Source organism: Giraffa tippelskirchi, chromosome 1, assembly GCF_054371585.1.
Source record: "Giraffa tippelskirchi isolate mGirTip1 chromosome 1, T2T-mGirTip1v1.2.pri, whole genome shotgun sequence".
NCBI lineage: Eukaryota > Metazoa > Chordata > Mammalia > Artiodactyla > Giraffidae > Giraffa > Giraffa tippelskirchi.
This window is the reverse complement of record NC_137275.1, coordinates 74418424-74440539: the sequence shown is the minus strand read 5'-3', so window position 1 is coordinate 74440539 and position 22116 is coordinate 74418424. Positions and strand designations below refer to the sequence as shown.

Below are 22116 nucleotides of genomic sequence, written 5' to 3'. Positions count from 1 at the left end.
CGTTGTCCACCTTGTAACCAGAGCTGTTTATTTAAAATATTTTTCTCCATGCCCTTGTCATCAGAAGTAGGTTTATATCTCCCTAGGTTGCTACATCAGAAGTTGAGGATTATTTCTTCAAAGATCCACAGGTTTGAAGCAGGAACCTCATTATTATTTATTCATCACTTTCTTCTCCTTTAGGAGTAGTGCTATAAATTAAAATATTCTCATGGTGTGTGAGCTGACAATACATAAACTTTGCTTTCTTATTGTAACACTTCCAATAATTAACATGTTGACACTTTTTCTCATTTTCTGAACTCAAGTAGAACTTTAAACTATTTCCTTCCAGGGACTTCCCTGGTGACGCAGTGTATAAGCATCCATCTGTCAACGTCAATGCAAGGGGCACTGGTTCAATCTTTGGTCCGGGAAGATCCCACATGCTGCGTGGCAGGTCAGTCCAGGCACAACTGCTGAGCCCACGCCTAGAGCCTGTGCTCCACAACAGGAGAAGTCACAGCAGTGAGAAGCCTGTACACCACAGTGAAGGGTAGCCCCCACTCACAACTAAGGAAAGTCTGAGCAAAGCAACAAAGACCCAGCACAGCCAAAAAAAGAAATGGAAGAAAAAAAATCTTTTTTTTAATTTCTTTTCAAATTTCACACTTCATCAAAAGAAACTGTTTCCTAGCCGATGGGGGGAAATACATCCACTCTCTAGTTAAGGAAGTGTTCATTATAAGGGGTCGATAGAGTAGTTTAAAGTCCTTTCCCTAAAAGGGGAGGAGACTGTGCGTCGTTTCTGTGGTCAGTTTCCATTTATTCAATTTCCATTTACTGAATACTCCACTTATACAAGGCACCATGTGAGAAATTTCATGGAATTTGTGCAAGATGATTAAATCTCACAGACCAGATGAGACATGTACATTAGTAATTATAGTAAAGAGTATATACAAAGAATATCATGGTTGGGAGCAAACAAAAAGGTATAGGCATTCAGAGGGAGAAAGGAGGTCAGTGTAAGTTTCATGGAGGATGTTGTCACTGAAAAAAACCATAAAGAATGTGGAGGGACTCCCTGGCAGTACAGTGGTTAATGTTTTGCAGTGCAGCCAAAAAAGAAAGAAAGAAAAAGAAAGAAAAGACATGGAGAATTTTAACTTATAGATATGGATGTAAAGGAATTTGAAATGGAGAATTGGCATAAGCAAAGAAACATAGGTGAGATACATAGTGCGGTTTCCTAAATAACAGTCAAAATTTAAAGTCAAAATGCCAAAGATCTTTAAACCCTTCTGTCTGAGGAGGCTGACTAGGCCCATTTGCCTGGGGCCTGAAATGGATATGGAAGGATCGATAACCAGGTGGAAAGAGAGGAGGCCACCGTAGGGCTTGGGAGGCCAGGCATTCAAAATAAATTCTATTATGCAACGGGGAATGATTGAAAGGGATGGAACACAGAAGCACCAAGATTTCAGCCAAATGTGAAACCTGATTATTTTGTATTTAAATCTAGAACAAATTTTCAAATGTCAATTTAGCTCAACGAGCAATTGCAGAGTACCGAGCACAAATACCAGTACCTAGGTTACATGCTCTAGACTCATACATTTAAATATTTACCTTTCTGACTCCCTACCTTAATGTAATTTGATAAATCATAATATGAATTACAATGTAGGCATAGATATAAAATAACCATTCAATTTTAAAGTGGTCTGCAGAGGTTGGGGGATAGAAATAGAAGAGATTTAAGAGAAAGAAAACAGGACACCTTTGGAGTGAGTGTCATGTGTCAGACTCTGCTATGAACTTTATCCATTATCTCATCAATGAATATTAGACAGTTGAGTAGCAGTGAGAGTGGGAAGGTGAGATACAGAGATGAGGCAAATAGAGATAAACCTGATGCCTCAGTCTTATCAGTGAAGTTAAACTTCCATACATTCCTTTACAGTTACCTCCTGTGTGTTTAATTTCATTTCCATCACTTAGGTTCACATGAGTTAGTGAACTTTTCTGAACCTCAGTCCTCTGATTTGACAACTAAGAAGAACATTCCTATCTTTTGTAAAATCCCTAGTACATGCTTGCTACCTCAGGAGGTGTTTAATCAGTGACTATTTCTTTTTCCTCTTCTATTAATTCAAAGCAGTCAAACACGTCTCTGTTTAAGCTCAGGGTTTCTTTTAGTAAACTGGTGAATCAGCAGCAAGTACGGGGTGTGACAGAAGTACATCTGAAGGCAATGGGATAACAATCTTAGCAATCACATGGAACAAAATTGTAGCTAATCACAGGGTAAAGGAGGCAAGAGAGCATAGATAATCTGTACATTGCATCTAAACAATCACCTCCCTCAGATTCAGAGGGGATGTCCTAAGAATGTCATCAGTCCCATGTGATTCTTTTAAGAGAAGACATCCTCATACTAGATAGAGTCAGTCAATTCCTGAGTGTCAAGCTTCCATCATATTCTCAGCTCTGGACTAGGCACTTGGAAGGATTTACAGAAGATAAGGAATCTCATCTGGAACAGAATACTTACACATACAAAACAGAGAAAAACAAAGAGAAGCTAGAATTAAAAACTAAAAGGGGTATTAGTGACACCTATGGTAGGAATTTCTGTGTATTCTTGCCACCTCTAGAATTTTCATTCCAATCCCAAAGAAAGGCAATGCCAAAGAATGTTCAAGTGAGTGAGTGAACTCGCTCAGTCGTGTCCGACTTTTTGCGATGACCCCATGAACTGTAGCCTACCAGGCTCCTCCGTCCATGGGATTTTCCAGGCAAGAAGACTGGAGTGGGTTGCCATTTCCTTCTCAAACTACTACACAGTTGCACTCATCTCACATGCTAGCAAAGTAATGCTCAAAATTCTCCAAGCCAGGCTTCAACAGTACGTGAACCTAGAAATTCCAGATGTTCAAGCTGGATTTAGAAAAGGCAGAGGAACCAAAGATCAAATTGCCAACATCCTACCCTTATGGCAGAAAGAGAAGAGGAACTAAAGAGCCTCTTGATGAAAGTGAGGAGAGTGAAAAAGCTGGCTTAAAACTCAACATTCAAATATCTAAGATCATGGTATCCAGTCCCAGATAGATGGGGAAACAATGGAAACAGTGACAGACTTTATTTTGGGGGGCTCCAAAATCATGGCAGATGGTGACTTCAGCCATGAAATTAAAAGATGCTTGCCCCTTGGAAGAAAAGCTATGACCAACCTAGACAGCATATTAAAAAGTAGAGTCATTACTTTGCCAACAAAGGTCTGTCTAGTTAAAGTTATGGTTTTTCCAGTAGTCATGTATGGATGTGAGAGTTGGACCATAAAGGAGGCTGAGTGCTGAAGAATTGATGCTTTTGAACTGTGGTGTTGAAGATTGTTGAGAGTCCTTTGGACTGCAAGGAGATCCAACCAGTCCATACTAAAGGAAATCAGTCCTGAATATTCATTGGAAGGACTGATGCTGAAGCTGGAGCTCCAATATTTTGGCCATTTGATGCAAAGAATGGACTCTTTGGAAAAGACTCTGATGCTGGGAAAGATTGAAGGCAGGAGAAGAAGGGGACGGCAGAGGGTGAGATGGTTGGATGACATCACCGACTTGATAGACATGAGTTTAAGCAAGTTGCAGAATTTGGTGATGGACAGGGAAGCCTGGCGTGCTGCAGTCCATGGGGTTGCAAAGAGTTGGACATGACTGAGCAACTGAACTGAACTGATGGTAGGAATTCAGAGGAAATGAAGAGGCCATGCCTGCTTGGTGGAGTTAGGAAACAAGAGTGACTTTGCAGGGATGCTGGAGAGAGACGGGAGAGTGGATTCCAGACAGAAAAAGAAACAAGGTCACAAGCAGGTAGCTAGTAATGAACCTGCTTTATTTAGGGTACTGTGAGTCTGTGCATATTTTTCGGGGGAGGGAAGAAAACCAAGTTTCAGTAGAAAGCAGAGCCTAACACAGAGGCCCTGAAAGTCTGCACTGACTGTAGTAAACTGGAGGTGTCTGAGCACCCACGAGAGGTAAGCAAACAGTACCATTAAAAGAGCCTCCTCAGGGCATCAACCCTTCAGTTCAAGGCTTTCCAGCCTGGTCTGCCAGCTGTTTTTGTATGGGGTATGAGCTGAGAATGATTTTTACATTTTTAAAATGACTGGGGGAAAATCTAAGGTAGAATAATATTTCACGACATATGAAAATTACATGAAAGTAAGTCAACTATATTTCAATTTAAACTTTTTGAAAATGGAAATTAAAAATAAAAAATAAGTAAAATAATAATTATAACTTAAGAAAATTTAACCTAAATCTGATCAAGCTTCTAGATTAAATAAAAATAAAAGGAAAATTAAATGAAATTCCAATTTCAGCATCTATTAATAAAGTTTTATCAGAACTCTCTCACTCTCACTTGTCTGCTGTCTTTAGTTGCTCTTGTGTTCCAGTGTGACAGAGATTGTATAGCTTGAAATAGCTGTCTGGCCATTACAGAAACTGTCTGCAAACCCCTGGTTTAGACTGTTGCTGTGGAAACAAGGGGAAGAGAGAGCCTCAGCTTGGGAACTGGGATGTGGTGATTTAGGCACTTCCTTTGGGCACAACATTTTAGGGGAAGGGGGTACCAAAAATGGTCAACCAAATAATATTTTAGTGTAGTATTTTAAAAAAATCAAAAACAATGTCAAAACCACAGGACGAACTGAAAAAACAAAATTTACATAAAGATAGGATCAGTAACAGTGCTGCCTTATCCCATATCAGAGAGTGAGGCAGAGGGAAAACCAGTGACTCCTGAGAGTGTTGGTGCCCCCTTAAACTTTACATGGGAGGCAAATGCTTCTCTCAACACTAAATCTTGGCCCTGGTGTTATGGTGATCTTCTGGAGCGGGTGGGAATGATTAAAGACAAAACAGAAGGTACGGAGATTTAGGAGAGGATTTCAGATCTTAGATCTCAGACCTCCCTTTAAAAAAGAGAATTTCACTCATTTCATCCACAGTAAAAGGCAAGGCCCACGAGACTCTACAATCTAGCCACCTGCCCCTCAACTCTCCAGCATTCCTAAATGCTTCCTTGCTTGCTTCCTTGAAACCATCAGGGTTCCTTACAGTCACTTCACAATGCCAAGCACATATCATCTCAAATACCCTTGCACCCTCGGGCCCTCTTCCTGAAGACTCACCCCTGACATGCTCAGGGCTCATGTTTCACTTGCTTCAAGTCTTTGTGTAAGTGTCACTTTCTTAGAGTGGCCTCTCCTGACCACATTTGTTTTAATGCTAGACCCACCCCTTCACAATTATCCTGCCCCTGCTTTATTTTTTTCATTGAGTCTCTCAGCTTCTAAATATTATAGAATATACTTGTTTACTGGGTTTAGGGTGTCCCTTTATGCCCAGTTGTATGCTCCATGAAGGCAAGACTTCTGTCTGCCTTGCTACTGAGGATGCTGAGTTCCTAGCTGAGAACGGCCCTCCACCCTTGCCTAAAGGCTGACTGAACAGACCCAGCAGAAAGCGTGGTGCAAAGGGGGATTGTTTTCCTTCAGGATCTACGGCATTATGGCTGCTAACAGTGAGCAATGAAGCTTCTCAATGAAACAAAAATGACATTGTCCAAAAGCTGAAAATTTTCACAGCTGCCCCCTTTGGCCTGTTGACTGGTCTTCCTGTACACTTAGTTTTCCTTCCTCTTGAAATTCTTAATTTCCTGGAAAATCCTAAGTTAATTGTTTTCTTTTCTCAAGGGTAACTTTAATCATAATGGCCAACTCTAGAGACACATCTACAGAAAAGGCAAATCAGTTATTTTTCTGTTGTGTAGCTGCAAAAGATATCTTTTTTTTTTTCCCTTGACATTTTCCTTGGCTCTATTATCACGCACATCTTTCTGTTCAGGGCTGAGACAATACATCTGCAATCCAGTATGCTCCTGCTGATTCTGCCAAGAATTTGTCATAAGTCAGTCAGCCTGTTCATTTACACTTGTTAACCTGTCTTCTCTCACTGATTCCCTGCTTATTTTAGCCTGGTGTGCAAAGTAGCAGCTGGTTGCCTGGCAATCACCAGGCAGCTGAAGGCGTTGTGCGTAGGGGAGACATGAAGAAGGAAGGAGTAAACTGAACTGAACTCCAAGGTTTCCGTTCCTTAGTCTTAAAGAAACAAGTCTTTTTTCCTAACTGCAACCTATTAAAAGAACCTATCTTCTCATCACACCACATATTATACTTATGCTAATAATTATTAAAAGTTGAGCATCAAATTTATTCTTATACAGAGGTAAAAATCAGTATATATACTTTTCTAATATGGCCTTAAATACACCACCAAATTTCTTGGCTATTGATTTTTTTTTTTCCTCTCCTACCCTAAAATATATGTATTTTCTAACAGTTAACCATCCATTTAATAGCAATAAGAAAAGTACATCAATTGCCTAGGTCAGGTGTCACTAAAAATCAGTTGTGTACTGATGGGACAGATATAGGGCCAGACAGTAGACGTTTTAGGCTTTGCAGGCCATACGGAGATTCTATGATGAAAGGAAATATGGTACCTTTGAGAAAAAACATTAAAGAGCCTGAAGAGAGCTAAAATGTGCTAATGAGAGCTAACATTTGTGGAGTACCTACTATTAAGATCTAAGCACTTTACAATGGTCCTCACAACCATTATGTGGAAGACACTACTATTATTCCCAATTTACAGACAAAAAAAATGAGGCACAGAGAAGTAACCAATCCACGATTATAGAGTTAGTAAGTGGTAGAGCAGAAATACGGAGAAGGCAATGGCACCCCACTCCAGTACTCTTGCCTGGAAAATCTCATGGACGGAGGAGCCTGGTGGGCTACAGTCCATGAGGTCGCTAAGAGTCGGACACGACTGAGCGACTTCACTTTCACTTTTCCCTTTCATGCACTGGAGAAGGAAATGGCAACCCACTCCAGTATTCTTGCCTGGAGAATCCCTGGGACGACGGAGCCTGGTGGGCTGCCGTCTATGGGGTCGCACAGAGTCGGACACGACTGAAGCGACTTAGCAGCAGCAGCAGTAGCAGAGCAGAAATAAGATTAGTTTGGAGAAGTAGGATAGGACCAGGACATGCAGTGATGCATAGGCCTTGATTTTTTATTTTCATGATGAGAAAAAGGAAGTCACTGAAGTGTTAAAGAAGAAGGAAAGCTCTGTGTGTGTATAGCATGAATATATTTGCACTTCAAAACAATCATGTGAGCTGTAGCATGAGAACTAGTTGAAAGGATGGGAAGAAGGGATACTGAGAAACCCAGTTAGGATGTAACCGCTGTTGTCTGGGCAGGAGCAAGAGGTGATGGAAAAGGACAAAGTAGATATGAATGAGATACATTCTGGAGAGAAAATGGGTGAGAAGTGGAGATAAGGAGAGTGAGGTATCAAGGATGATCCCTAGATGTCTGACTTGTGTAACTAGGTGGATAATGTTGTCATTCTCTGACATAGAGAACACAGGAAGAGGAGAACTCTTGGGCATGGAAAAGAAGGTCATGCATTTGAGACATCTCCACTTGGCGACATTCAAGAAGACAGTTGCATTTGTGGATCTGAAGTTCAGATAGGTCTCTGCTTGGGATTTGAATTTGGGAACCATCTGTGAAAAGTAATTAGAATCATAGAAATGGATGGGATTGAGTAAGGAATGTGAGGAGTGAGACTGCCCAACATGTAGTGAGGAAACCCAAGTTTTCCTTGGCCTTCATTCAATCCTTCACACCTTTTCCCCCTTTTTTCACTTCTTGATCCACACCTCCTCTTTTGTGAGCACAAAACAAGTTCAACTGGTAATCAGAAGAAACATTGTTGAATATGAGAGGGTAGCCGGATCAGTATTTCTGGACTGTTCAACCAGCAGTATCAACAGAGCAAATCATTGTAACTCTAGCTTTATGATAATCTGGTTGCGTCTATTAAGAGTGTATATAGAGTGAGTCAGACACATTCCAGCAGGAAACAGGAAACAGATGGCTTACTCAAATTAGGATAGTCCAAATAGGTTGATTAAAGGGACTCTTTAACAAAAGTGTGGGAAATATAGAGCAAAGTGTTGAGGACAGTGCAGTATCCTGAGGCCTGAAGGGATGTGTGAGAGAATGGTTAACAAAACCCAGCAAGAGGAACTCAAAGAAGTACTTTGGAGAAGGTCACCTTGAAAGGATCTCTGATCTTTGATGGAAGGACACAGTCAGCTTTAAGCTATCCTGCAAGGAGGAAAGCAGTAAAGTAAGTACCCTGAATGCTCTATCCTTGCTGGGTGCCCCATCAGCCAAGAGCTGATTCAGGCCACTCCTGGGTCAGAAGCAACGTGGAGAAGGGTAGGGGTGGGGAGTGATTGAAGAGAGAACAAAAGATAACAGTACAAAGAGGAAAACTGGCAAATAAATAGCTAAAATCAGTGGATAGAAATTATAGAGGTAGGGATGGAAGAGGGTGATGGTGGAAATGGTTTCATATAAAGGAAGTCCAAGAGACTAGTTCAAAATATCACATACTAGTTTTATGTGTCCATAATAATATGGCAATAGCAATTCTAAAACCAGTGAAAGTGATCAGACAAAAGGCAGATGACTATCTCTTGGAAATTTTATAGAAATTAGGCAGAACCAAATTACTTCTAAGGTTCTTTTTGGAATTGTACACTGTGATTCTATATTTGTTGAATAGAAAGTCAAGTAAAGTTAACATCATGGCAGAGGTACTAAAAGAAAGATGTGTGTTTTCTTTGTTTTTAGTGAAATGGATATTTGAAAACCCGTTACTAAACTGAAAAATTCCTACACACAAAAATATTCGTCACAGCAAAGAGCAAAATGCCACTTGTTGTTGTTCAGTTATTAAGTCCTGTCTGACTCTTTGTGACCCATGGACTGCAGTACTCCAGGCTCCTCTGTCCTCTACTCCTCCTGGAGTTTGCTCAAATTCATGTCCATTGAGTCACTGATGCTAATTAACCATATAATCCTCTGCTGCCCCCTTCTCCTTTTGCTTTCAACCTTTCCCAGCATCAGGGTCTTTTCCAATGAGTCAGCTCTTTGCATCAGGTGACCAAAGTACTGGAGCTTCAGCTTCAGCATCAGTCCTTCCAATGTTCCAATGAGTCAGCTCTTTGCATCAGGTGACCAAAGTACTGGAGCTTCAGCTTCAGCATCAGTCCTTCCAATGAATATTCAGGATTGATTTCCTTTAGGATTTACTGGCTTGAACTCCTTGCAATCCAAGGGACTCTCATGAGTCTTCTCCAATACCACAGTTTGAAAGCATCAGTTCTTCGGTGTTCAGCCTTCTTTATCGTTCAGCTTTCACATCCATACATGACTGCTGGAAAAACCATAGCTTTGACTAGATGGGCCTTTGTTGGCAAAGTGATCTCTCTGCTTTTTAATATGCTGTTAGGTTAAAAAAAAAATCAGGATTTGAGCAAGTGCTCTCTGGTCCCTCAGATGTCTCTTTTCAACAATGTTTGGATGGAACAGACTCAGAGATGCCCCTTGCTCTAGCCTCTGACCACCCTCCAACCTTTTTCCAGTCACAACCTTTGGAATCAGCCACTCAGCTATCCTCAGTCACCGGGATCAGCATCGCCCTTTTTTGACCTTAATGCCCTATTACTGATCAGCCATGAGCTCCCAGATTCATCAGAATTATTCAATCCAGGTGGAGGCCTCTGTCCACTGTCTGGTCAACCTGCATCGGCAGGCCTCGGATGTCCACCTCTCTCTGAGCTTCTATTTTGACCGGGAAAGATGTGACCTTGGAGGCCATCTGCCACTTTTTCCATGAATCAGCAGAAGAGAAGCAGGAGGATGCCCATCATCTCCTGGAGATACAAAACCCGTTTGGAGCCTGTGCCCTTTTCCAGGACATGAATGAGCCATCTCAAAATGAGTTGGGTAAAACCCAGGATGCTGTGGAAGCCGCCATTTCATGGAGAAGAACCTGAACCCTTTTGGATTTGCATGCCTGGGGTTCTGCCTGCACAGACTCTCACCTCTGTGACTTCCTGGAGAGCAGCTTCCTGGAAGAGCTGGTGAAAGTCCTCAAGAAGATGAGAACCCAACTAACTCCCACAGGCTGGCTGGTCCCCAGGCTGGACTGGGTGAGTATCAAAAGATTTACCTTCAAGCATGACTAGGAGCCTCTGGAGCCAAGAGAACTTTGACGAGCCCCCTAATGTCAGGGCTTCTAACTGAAGCCCCACTCTGCAGCCACTAGGCAGCTTTTTAACCACCTGTGAGCCCTCTGCCAAGCCTTGGACCAAATCGAAACTGCTAGCTAGTTAGAATAGGAAAAAGGGGTCCAGGATGGCGGTGGCTAAAAGACAAGGAAGGGAAAAGGACGCGAAAATAGAACAAAGGAAGGTCTGAGGACCGGAGTGAGGACCTCGGGTAGAACAAACAGCACTCCTGCCTAGCCCGGTTTACATAGGGCAGGAGCAGGGGGAGGGGGAAAACATATAAAAAGAGGAGCCAAAGGGCTGGGGGGTCTCTCTCCTGTGCGCTCTCTCTCTCTCTTGTCTCTTTGTGTCTTTTGTGTCGGCATGCCCTCACGCCTCGAGGATGTATTTTCCTTTATTTTCTAAATAAAACTGATCTGTCTGAGAGCTATAACACGGACTGTCTGAGAGCTGTGATGCACTGAGGGCTTTAACGTCTGTTGCTTCAAATTTTTTTTGTGACGAGACAGAACCAAGGAAACTACACACTCCCCAGACATCTATGGTGCCATGACTCAGATTTAACCTGGCTGAAACAACCTCGGCCCGGCCTCCACAAGGAGGAAGCCAAGCACAGCAGGAGCCCAACTTGGCAAAAGCTCCTGCCGTAGAAGTGGAATGCGAAGAAAACCCAGGGCAGGGGAAGTAACAGGAAGCCCAGAGGGCTGGAAACCAGGACAGCGAATAGTGAACTCAGCAGAAAACTCATGCGGCTCAGTCTCAGATTCGAGAAGATCTCTGGTTAAGGTAGGAGGTCCTCGCTACTATGGCTGGAAGGACATATGCCTAACAAAACCTTAATTCCTTTACAATCTTTTGTTTCTTGTTTCCTCGAACCCTCCTCAACCCCCACCCCCCCACCCTCCCACGAACAGGCGAGCGGTAGTGGGTGCAGTTGAGGGACTCTGGAGAGGCTACTCCTTGGTATGTCCCAAAGGCACTATCTGCTTAGCCCCAGTAGCTGTTACCCAAGCCGGTGGGGGTTCTTCTGTCCTTAATATTCTTTGTGCCAAGGATCAGGCCAATGAAAACTGTAAGCACAGGTCAGGTATTTAACAGATTTTCCGGCAGGCTATGAAGGGGAATCCTTGGCACGTTTTTCCCACTGCTTTTTCCTCCCGTTCTTCAGCTCCTCTTTCCTGGGACTCGAGCCCGGCCAAAACCCATGATGCCTGGCTTCAGGACCTAATGAAGCTCAGGCTCTGATGTCTCATTGAAAAAATTCAGTGAGAGACACAGCGATAGGTAAGAGGTAGATTTGTTAGGATTCAGAGAGAAGCACACTCTGCAGGGTGTGGGCCATTGCAGAGGGAAAGGGCTTAGGCTATGGAATGTGGTCTGGTTAGTTTTTGCTGGGTGAATTCAGAGGCTAATGATTGGGAGGATCATCCCAACCATTGGGGAACCACCCACTCCTCCATCTTTTGACATTGCCTTGGAGCCGTCCTGCCACGTCTGGGTGTGTCATTTAGCTTACAGATTGGGGATTAAGGTTTACTTGAATTTCACTTGTCATCTTGGACCCAATTGATTTTAATTGATTTAATTTATGTTATGCCCTTGTGCTATGTCATTCTTTCAAAAGTTGTGCCCTGCCCCCTTCTCTCCTGTTCCATGGTTTTTCCCTGAGCCCCATCCAGGCCCACAATGTGGCCTCTACAATCTTTTGGAGGGACAACTAGAAAATAGCTGGCCCTTGGGAAGGAAATACTGTATAATATCCAATCCCTCTAGATATCGAGGCCTTCATCTTCCATGTTTCCTAAAACATGTGCAACATCAGCATCTCTCAGTGAACCTGCTAGGGCGGGCGACAGGCACACAATGCCTGCTAGAAGTCCATCTGTTGGCATCCCTTCAAAGGCAATTGGGCCTCCAGGGATAATGTTTGCCACTTTGGGAGTTGGCTCTGCAGGCCGTTTGGGCCCAAACCTTTACCACCCTTCTCCTAAAGCTACAAACATACCCCTGGATCAAATCTCCACTCCACTTTTATATAATATCTGGTCTGTTGTCTCTTACCAATTTGTTCTTAAGCCAATTACTAACTTCTACAACCACGACCCTGCCCCCTTCTAGGCAACATTGCTCCACCTAGCCTATTATTAAAACACTTTAATGCCCCTAACAGGGCCAGATAACCCACTCCTTTGTCATTATTTCTGTTATTACCTAAAGTGAGTCTATGACAACGAAATATTTACCATTGAAGACACCTTAACCTATTCTTATGGAGGACTAGGGGAGGAAATCAGTGACTTACAATCCCTTAGAGCAGTAAGAGGATAAAGCTTATGACTATTTCACCAGATTCTCAGTCTCAGGGCACAGGCTTGGATTGTTTTACATCATGATATCTATTCCCATCTGTGGTGAACCAACTGGCAATGAGTTAAAATTACAACCCCTTTATCCTATATAGCACTGATCACGCTGGAGATCTTGGGAATGCCCAACTCCAGTCCGGGGGTCCCAGGAGGTCAACTTGCCTTGACCTGCCTAGGGATCTGGTCCACGAAACGTTGTCACGCCTCAACCTGCTCGGGGATCTGCCAGTCCAGGGGTCCCAGGAGGTCATCACGCCTCAACCTGCCCAGGGACCCAATTCTCGGGAGGCCGACCTTCCTTGACCTGCCTGGGGATTCAGTCTCCAGGAGGCTGTCATGCTTCAGCCTGCCTGGGGATCTGCAACCTGACCCAGGAACACCTGGCTCTCAGGTTGCAACAGTACTGGGTAGGATAAGCTTCAGAAAGACTCAACCCTAAGGAAGTCCACCCATGGAAATAGAAGGAAGCCTATTACTTGTGGGACTGTGCCCAGTCTCAGCAATAACTCAGGAGCCCAGCGAGAACCCCATTGCCTTCTGGAAAGGCTTAAAGAGGCCCTCCAGAAGTTTACCAATCTGTACTTAGACTCTTACAAGGGATAGGTGATTTTAAAGGACAAATTTCCTGTCTCAGTGTACATCAGATATCAGAATAAAGTTACAACAACCACAGCATCAGGACCCTGCTTCCTCTTTAGATGAGATGGTCCAGACCAGATGGTTTCTTTTATAACAGAGAACAGAAGGAGGCCAAGGCCCAGGAGAGGGAGAAAAGGAAAGAGACAAGGCATGCCCAGATGCTGGCCGCCCTCTAGGGAAGCCCTATGGAAAACTCCGAGTCCTTGAAGGACAAGGCATGAGGCAAATGCCTAATCTGTAGACAGGTGGGGTATTGGGCCAAAGAATATCCAAACCACGACAAGTCTCCTAAAAAGGCTTGCTATAAATGCCATCAACTGGGAGATTTGGCAACACTCTGCCCTGGGGACCCAAGAGCCTCAAGGTCAAGCACCAAGCCTTCCCTCACGATGGTTCAACAGGACTGAAGCAGCCCGCTCCAGCCAGCCCGCCTGTCACAGATCACCATCACAGAGCTGGAGCCAAGGGTGCAACTGGGTGTGGCAGGTAGGCCTGAGAATTTCTTGGCTGACACAGGGGCTACCTACTCTGTCCTGACCTCCTACTCCAGAGCCTTCTCCTCCCAAACCTGTACCATTTTGGGTGCTACAGGAAAAACAGTTACAAAAAGATTCACCTGAGCACTTTGTTGCTGGGATGGACAAATATTTCCCCACCAGTTTCTAGTGGTCCCTGACTGTCCTCCTCCTTTATTGGGAAGAAATCTCTCTCTGCCTTTGAAACCTTGCAGCTATTGCAGTCCTGATAGAAGATGCTTTAAAACTCTCTTTTGGGGGCAAACTAACTATTTTTACAAGCCACCAAGTGAAACAACTAAATGGGAGAGGCCATCTATGGATGTCTGATCAAAGAATCCTCAGATATCAAGTAGTACTGATGGAACATCCAGGCCTCACTATATCCCCTTGTGAGGTTCTTAACCCAGCCACCTTCCTGCCTACTCCTGAGGGCTCTCTCCCCTTTCACTCTTGCCTAGAAACCTTGGACCACTGGACAAAGCCCCGAGAGGGATTGTTGGAAGATCTTCTGACCAATCCTGAGGAAATCTGGTACACTGATGGAAGCAGCTTTGTCTTGGATAGAAAAAGAAGAGCTGGATATGCAGTAGTCTCCAATTTTGAGACCATAGAGGCTAAGCCTTTGCCACCAGGTTCTTCAGCCCAGTTAGCTGAGCTCATAGCCCTGACTCGAGCTTTAGAGCTGGGAAAAGGAAAAAGAGTAGCCATTTACACTGACTCCAAGTATGCCTTTCTGGTGCTACCTGCACATGCTGTTATTTGGAAAGAAAGAGGCCACTTGACCACCTGAGGGTTCCCAATCAAATATGGTGATCAAATTCTTAGAATCTTGGAGGCAGTCCATCTGCCCACTGAGGTTTCAGTCTCCCACTGTAAAGGACACCATAAAGGGAGCACGGAAGTGGCACAAGGGAACCAAGCAGCTGATCAGGCAGCTAAGAGAGCAGCATTACAGAACAATGACTTAATAGGAGTTGCCACCTGAGTTCCACAGACTAATTTGCCAGAAATTTCTTCATATACTGAAGGTGAGACTCTTAAAGCTAAGAGTAAGGGCTTTCAAGAACGTCATATGGGGTGGTTCCAAAAGGAGGAACTCCTTTATCTGCCTGGGAACCTCAGTGGAAGTTGGTTAACTCCTTACATGCCTCCACTCATTTAGGGGAAAAGGCCCTCCAAAGATGATCTTGTCCCATTTGCCAATTAAACAACCCCCAAGGAGCTAGAAGACCCCAGCTGGCCCAGCCTGTCCAACGATGTGGGACTTACCCAAGAGAGGACTGGCAGATGGACTTCCCTCAGATGCCAGTTTCTCAAGGGTATAAATACCTATCAGTCATGATAGATACATTCACAGGATGGATTGAAGGCTTTCCCACCCAGACTGAGAAGGCTGAGGAGGTGGTAAAAAACTGCTCCATGAAATCATTCCGAGATTTGGTCTGCCTAGATCATTACAAAGTGACAATGGGACATCATTTACTTCTAAGGTTATCCAAGGGGTCTCTAAAGCATTGGGCATTACTTATTATCTTCATTGTGCCTGGAGGCCTCAGTCTTCAGGAAAAGTAGAAAGAGACAACCAATTCTTAAAATCAGCAATTGAAAAAGATAACCCAGGAGACCTCCCTGGGATGGAAGGAGGCTTTACCAGTAGCTCTCCTCCACACTTGTATTGCCCCTAAGGAACAGGTTGGTCTTAGTCCTTATGAGATGCTATATGGGAGACCTTTTGTTTATGTCAATGACCTCTTCCTAGATCCAGAGGCTCAGATCCTCCAGTCTTATACCATGGCCATTGGGCAATTCCAACAGGATACACGCTTATGGGGTGTGAACCAGGAATCAAAAGAGTCACCACTATGTGCTCCAGGGACTCAAGTCCTAATTAAAGTCTGGAAAGATGGGTCTCCAAAGGCTCAACTCCAACCCACATGGAAGGGCCCCTACCCTGTAATACTTTCTACTCCCACAGCAGTCAAGGTACTAGGACATGACTCCTGCACTCACTACTCACAAGTCAAGCCATGGAAGAAAACAGAAGAGGACACTCAATACACTTGTGAGCCCCTGGGAGATCTCAGATACCTATTCAGAACCACAAATGAGTGCCATTCTAATGAACACCCCCAAAATCTAGTTTCTGGGGATAAGGTCAAATTTTGTCAGAAGTGGTGCTGGGAAAACAAGACAACTAAATTTTACAAATGAAACTAGAACATTCTCTAATACCATAAACAAAAATAAACTAAAAATGTATTAAAGACTTAAATGATACCACAAAACTCTTAGAGGGAAACAGGTAGAACACTCTTTGACATAAATCTCAGCAATACCTTCTTGGATCCACCTCCTATAGTAATTAAAATAAAAACAAAAACAAATAAATAAGACCTAATTAAACTTAAAAGCTTTTGCACAGCAAAGGAAACCATAAACAAAGTGAAAAAACAATCCACAGAATGGGAGAAAATATTTATAAATGAAGTGACTACAAGGGATTAATCTTCAAAATATATAAACAGCTCAAGCAGCTCAATATTAAAAAAAAAAACTGATAAAAAAATGGTCAGAAGATCTAAACAGATATTTCTCCAAAGACATACAGTTGGCCAAAAAGCATATGAAAAAATGCTCAACATCACTAATTATTAAACATATGCAAATCAAAACTACGATAAGGTATCACTTCACACCAGTCAGAATGGCCATCATCAAAAAGTCTACAAACAATAAATGCTGGAGTGGGTTTGGAGAAATGGGAACCCTCCTACATTGTTGGTGGGAATGAACATTGGTATAGTCACTATGGAAAAAAATATGGAGGTTCTTTAACAAACTAAAAATACCATATGATCAAGAAATTCCACTCCTAGGCAGGTATCTGGAGAACACCATAATTTGAAAAGATACATGTGCCCTAGAGTTCATTGCAGCAGTATTTACAAGAGCCAAGATATAGAAGCAACCTAAAGGTCCATCAACAGAGGAATGGATAAGGATGATGTGGTACACACATACAATGGAATATTACTCAGCCACAAAAAGAATGAAATAATACCATTTGTTGCAACATGGACAGACCTAGAGATTATTATACTAAGTAAATCAGAGAAAAACAAAGATCATATCACTTACATGTGGAATCTTAAAAGATGGTACAAATAAGCTTATTTATAAAACAGAAACAGACTCACAGACTTTGAAAACAGACTTGTGGTTGCCAAAGGGGAAAGGTGGGGGGATGGATAAATTAGGAGTTTAGAATTAACATACATTCACTACTATATAGGGCTTCTCAGGTGGCGCTAGTGGTAAAGCACCCGCCTGCCAACACAGGAGATGCAGGAGATGCAGGTTCAATCCCTGGGTTGGGAAGATCCCCTGGAGAGGAAAATGGCAACCCACTCAAGTATTCTTGCCTGGAGAATCCCATGGACAGAGGAGCCTGGCAGGTTGTGGCCCATAGGGTCACAAAGAGTCAGACACTACTGAAGCGACTTAGTAAACACAGAGACTCGGGTTCCACCCCTGGGTGGGGAAGATCCCTTGGAGGAGGAATTGGCAACTCACTCCAATACTCTTGACTGGGAAATCCCATGGACGGAGGAGCCTGGTGGGCTACAGTCCTTGTGGTCACAAGAGTCAGACACAACTTAGCGACTAAACCACCATCACCACCACCACCACTACTGTATATAAAATAATCAACAAGGACCTATTGTATAGCACAGGGAGCCCTAATCAACATTCTGTAATAATCTATATGGCAAAATAATCTGAAAAAGAATGGATATATGCACATGTATAACTGAATTACTTTGCAGCACACCTGAAAATAACATAACATTGTAAATCAACTATATTCTAATATAAAGTAAAAATTAAATTTAAAAAGTATTTGTTAGAAATCAGCAATCAGAGACAGAGTTAGACTGTGAGAGTTTTTCAAACACAGTCCTGAGATTCAGATGTGCTAGCTATGCTGTGCTCTTTTTTTTTAATTTATTTTTGGTTGTACTGGGTCTCCGTTGCTGCACCAGGGTTCCTCTAGTTGCAGTGAGCATGGGCTTCTCTTGGTTGTAGCGCACAGGCTTCTCATGGCAGTGGCTTCTCTTGTTGAGCACAGACTTCAGTAGTTGCAGCACAAGTGCTCATTAGTTATGGCTTGAGGACCCTAGAACACGAAGGCTCCAGTAGTTGTGGCACATGAGGCATATGGAATTTCCAAGACCAGGGATCAAACACGTGTCCCCTGCATTGGCAGGCAGATTCTTACCCACTGAGCCACCAGAGAAATCCCTATTCTGTGCTTCTTTGAAGGGCCAGGTCTCAAGACTATCAGTCTTCTCAATGGAAGTTGTCTTTTTATCAAAGTTGATGTCCATGTAAATGTAAATGTTTGAATTATTACCAGAAAGAGTATGTCTAATAATTCAGATTGTGGATAGCAATCACCCCTAAAACCACCTGACTGGAGATATTTCCTGATGAACGGGGATATTCTAATCAAACAAAATGTAAACTTCAGAATCGTTTTCATGTATAGCTTAGCTTACTCTCTATGACCTGAAACAGTGCCCATTTGGAGATGTCAGCATAAAATGAGAAGTGCTACATAACTTTCTACGGTACTTTTGGCTTGGTTTCCAGTGTAGGCATAAGACTTTTTCACTATGAGCTTGTAAAATAAGTCACTTACTTTCCCATGCTTCTCATTCTTCATGACTATCACATAAGATATTTGAAAATATTAATAATATTTGAAGACTTTAAATGTCAAGTGCCAAGTTTTTCCCCTTTCATTTTTTCCCAGCTTTACTGAGATATTATTGACATATAATATAAGTTTAAGATATATAACATGAAGATTTGATATCTGTGTAAATTGCAAAATGATTATCGCAATAAGATTAGCTAACACACACCCTTCCGTGTGTGTGTGTGCTCAGTCATTTCAGTTGTGTCTGACTCTTTGCCACCCCATGGACTGTAGCTACCAGCTCCTCTGACCATGGGATTTCCCAGTTAAGAATACTGGAGTGGGTTGCCATTTTCTTCTCCAGGGGATCTTCCTGACCCGGGAATAGAACCCATGTCTCCTGTATTGGCAGGTGGGTTTTTTACCCACCGAGCCACCTGGGAAGCCCCTAATACTTCCATGCTGCTGCTGCTAAGTCGCTTCAGTCGTGTCCGACTCTGTGCGATCCCATAGACGGCAGCCTACCAGGCTCCGCTGTCCCTGGGATTCTCCAGGCAAGAACACTGGAGTGGGTTGCCATTTCCTTCTCCAGTGCATGAAAGGGAAAAGTGAAAGTGAAGTCGCTCAGTCGTGTCCGACTCTTAGCAACCCCGTGGACTGCAGCCTACCAGGCTCCTCCGCCCATGGCATTTTTCAGGCAAGAGTACTGGAGTGGGGTGCCATTGCCTTCTCCAATATCCTTCCATAATTACCATTTTTGGTGTATAATCCCTGATTTTCTGTTTTTTTTTTTTAATTATTATTTTTAATTTAATTAATTAATTAATTTATTTTTTGCTAGCAGGGTTGCATTCCTTTTAGGAGGCTCTAGAGAAGAATCTGTTACTTTGTCTTCTCAGCTTCAGAAAAGAGCTTACCAGAATCAAGTGCTAGGATTGACTCCCCTGTCTCAGCCTGGGTTGTATGCATACCTCTGAACCAATCATTGTAGTGTAGCCAGGAGAATCTGTTACTCTTCAAAGGTTGGCCTGGCTAACATTCTGACTTCTGGGGCCAGTGAGTAGCTTTAACTCCATCTGAACTATACAATTCTTGGAGGGAGGAGTTCTCTAGAGCAAATAAGGAAAATAAGGTGCTTTTAGCAGTAGTAGGATTAAACACTGCTCATGCAAAAACTAGCAAAAACAAAAACCAGCTGTTGGACTCACAGAGATTAAGAGAAAATACCTTCACATTTTTGCTATACAGGCAGCCAGGCTGCTCAATGCAAGGGTTACTGAGTAGTGAGCACTTAGTGCTGCAAAAGATGCAAAGATAATAAGCAAGACAAACCCCTACTCTCTAGGAGCAATTGTTCAAAACTTTGGTTTCAAACTTTAGTGCATATAAATTTTCTTAGGGAACTTGTTTAAAAGAAAGACTCTGGGCCCTTTTCCAGACTTATTAAACAAATATTTGGCCCTGAGGTCTGAGAATCATCATTATTTTAAAGCAGGTGATTCTAATACAGGTGATCTCTGAGCAATACTTTGAAAAACACGTGTGCAGAAGGTGTTAGCACATAAGTATACACAGAAAAAAATCATGATGCAAGAGAGAAGTGAAAATACTCGACAATTTCAAATTGTGTGCTCCAAGAGTAGAGCAAGCAGGGCTTAGTCTCAGCTGTGACAGGTGAATGAAGATTTGGTGGCCATAAATGTATATATTTCAGTTTTTAACAGGCAGGTGAAAGAACAAAGCATTCTAAGTGAAGGAAGCGGTGTGAGCCAAAGCACAGAGCCCTAGGACCCTCAGGAATCCCTTTTAGAGTATGGTCTGAAGAGGATAAAAATTGCATTCTTGGCAATAAGGCTATAAAAAATAACTTAATTCCACTGAATTGTATACTTAAAAATGGTTACATGGTAAATTTTGTTATGTACATTCTATACATTTTTTTAAAGTAAGTTAAGACCTATTGGTAGAGCGATTCTATGTATACCGTAGAAATTTGGTTTGCATCTGGAAACCTTGATAGCTGGACTTCTCTCAACACCTAAAAATGGCAAATGATCCGAGTCACGGTCTTTATCAGAAGGAATGTTGTGCAAATATTTTCTCCTTGCTTAGGCACAGCCATCAGAAAGGATGTGGGGGGGGGCGGTCCTGGGGCAGGACTCTGAAGGGCAGGACTCCTGCTGTGCCAGCTGAGACCTTCTGGCAGAGGTCCTAGGGGAGGGACAGGACATCTAGGGCGGTAAAAAGGCACTTGGGGGTTCCTGGCAGCAATGCTTTACCAACTGAAATGGAAAAGTTTCAGTATTTTCAGAGCTGGTCTGCCTGTATCAGTGTAAACTGGATGAACATCAATAACATTCCTGGGTGTTCGGGGCATTGTGTTCTATTCCTGGCACCTATTTAGCTGCAGGAAAAAGCTTATAAAGAAGGCTGGATTTGTCTTTTCCTAGCATATCCTACAGAAATGCATCTTCTCCTCCACAGTATCACTTTTCCTTTCTCCAAACTTCCTACCTGCCAACAATCCCCAAACACACAACCCTAGATGCCCACTTTCCACAAGTATACCTCAACACCAACACCTGCCTGTGTTCCATGTTCTTCCCAACTCCCCAGATCAGTCCTTCAACATCTCCCTTAGACACCTACCCAAGCTTTTCCCTTATATCAACTTGCCTGGGAACCCACCGAAGAAACAGACCTGATAAATCAAGATGACGATTTGTACTTCTAACGAAGACATGTGAAGTCCTCTGTTACCCAGAGTGATAAACATATCCCTGTTCCTAAAATTTTCAGGAAAATGATTGGTGGGGTTAGGAGCTATTTTTGAAAAAAGAGTCATGTGTGACATTGCTCATCTTTTATATCACACCATAAGGATTTCCATTCTTGGATGACATTTGGTACAGCCATCCCTCAAATATTTTTGCCCAAAGGAGAAAGGATGACTAAGTAAAATAACGTTCACCAAGAATCCCAAAACTCCAGTGACCTGCTAACATGATCATCACATGTGTACATGTTCTGTCTCTACCCTCCTTCCCTTCTCACAATCTCTGTTAGGCAATGAAATAGGGAATTAAAAAAGTGAAGTAACTAGATATAATCAGGTATCCTGAACTGGAACCTGGAAGAGAAAAAGAGTATTAGTGGAAAAACTGATAAAATCCAAATAGAGTCTGCAGTTAAAAGTATTGTACCAATGTTAATTTCTTAGCTTTAACATAGCATGTTATATAAGATACTGACATTAAGGGGAAACTGGGTGGTATACATAGGAACTCTCTGTACAATCTTTGTAACTTTTTTGTCAGTCTAAAATTATTCCAAAATAAGATGTTTATTTTTAAGAAAGGTCAAGAAAGAAGAGAACCTAGTCCATAATTAGAAGCTATTCAAAGAATGACTGCATTCCAATGATACCACTAACACCCTCAGTGTAAAATCTTCCCTTCAGATCATTCAAAGCAAGGCAAACTGTCATCCTGGTGTTTTAGCAACTTTTCACAATTCATAATTGCTAAAAACATTGCACAAAAAAGCAGTCTGAAAAACCATTAAAAAAAAAAAACACTTTAAAGAAAATATGTTTATACTGATTTAGGTTATAACTATGAAGAGGAAAATTAAGCCCAATAATTACTTTATTTTTGGAAATTCTTGTGGACTTCATCAAACTGATGCT

General features: G+C 42.6%; 1 protein-coding gene across 2 annotated transcripts in view; it reads right to left on the bottom strand.

Moving 5' to 3' along the window:
- HERC6 (HECT and RLD domain containing E3 ubiquitin protein ligase family member 6) overlaps nucleotides 1–22116 on the bottom strand; it is a 138230-nt gene that overhangs the window by 73811 nt on the left and 42303 nt on the right. The window lies entirely within an intron of this gene.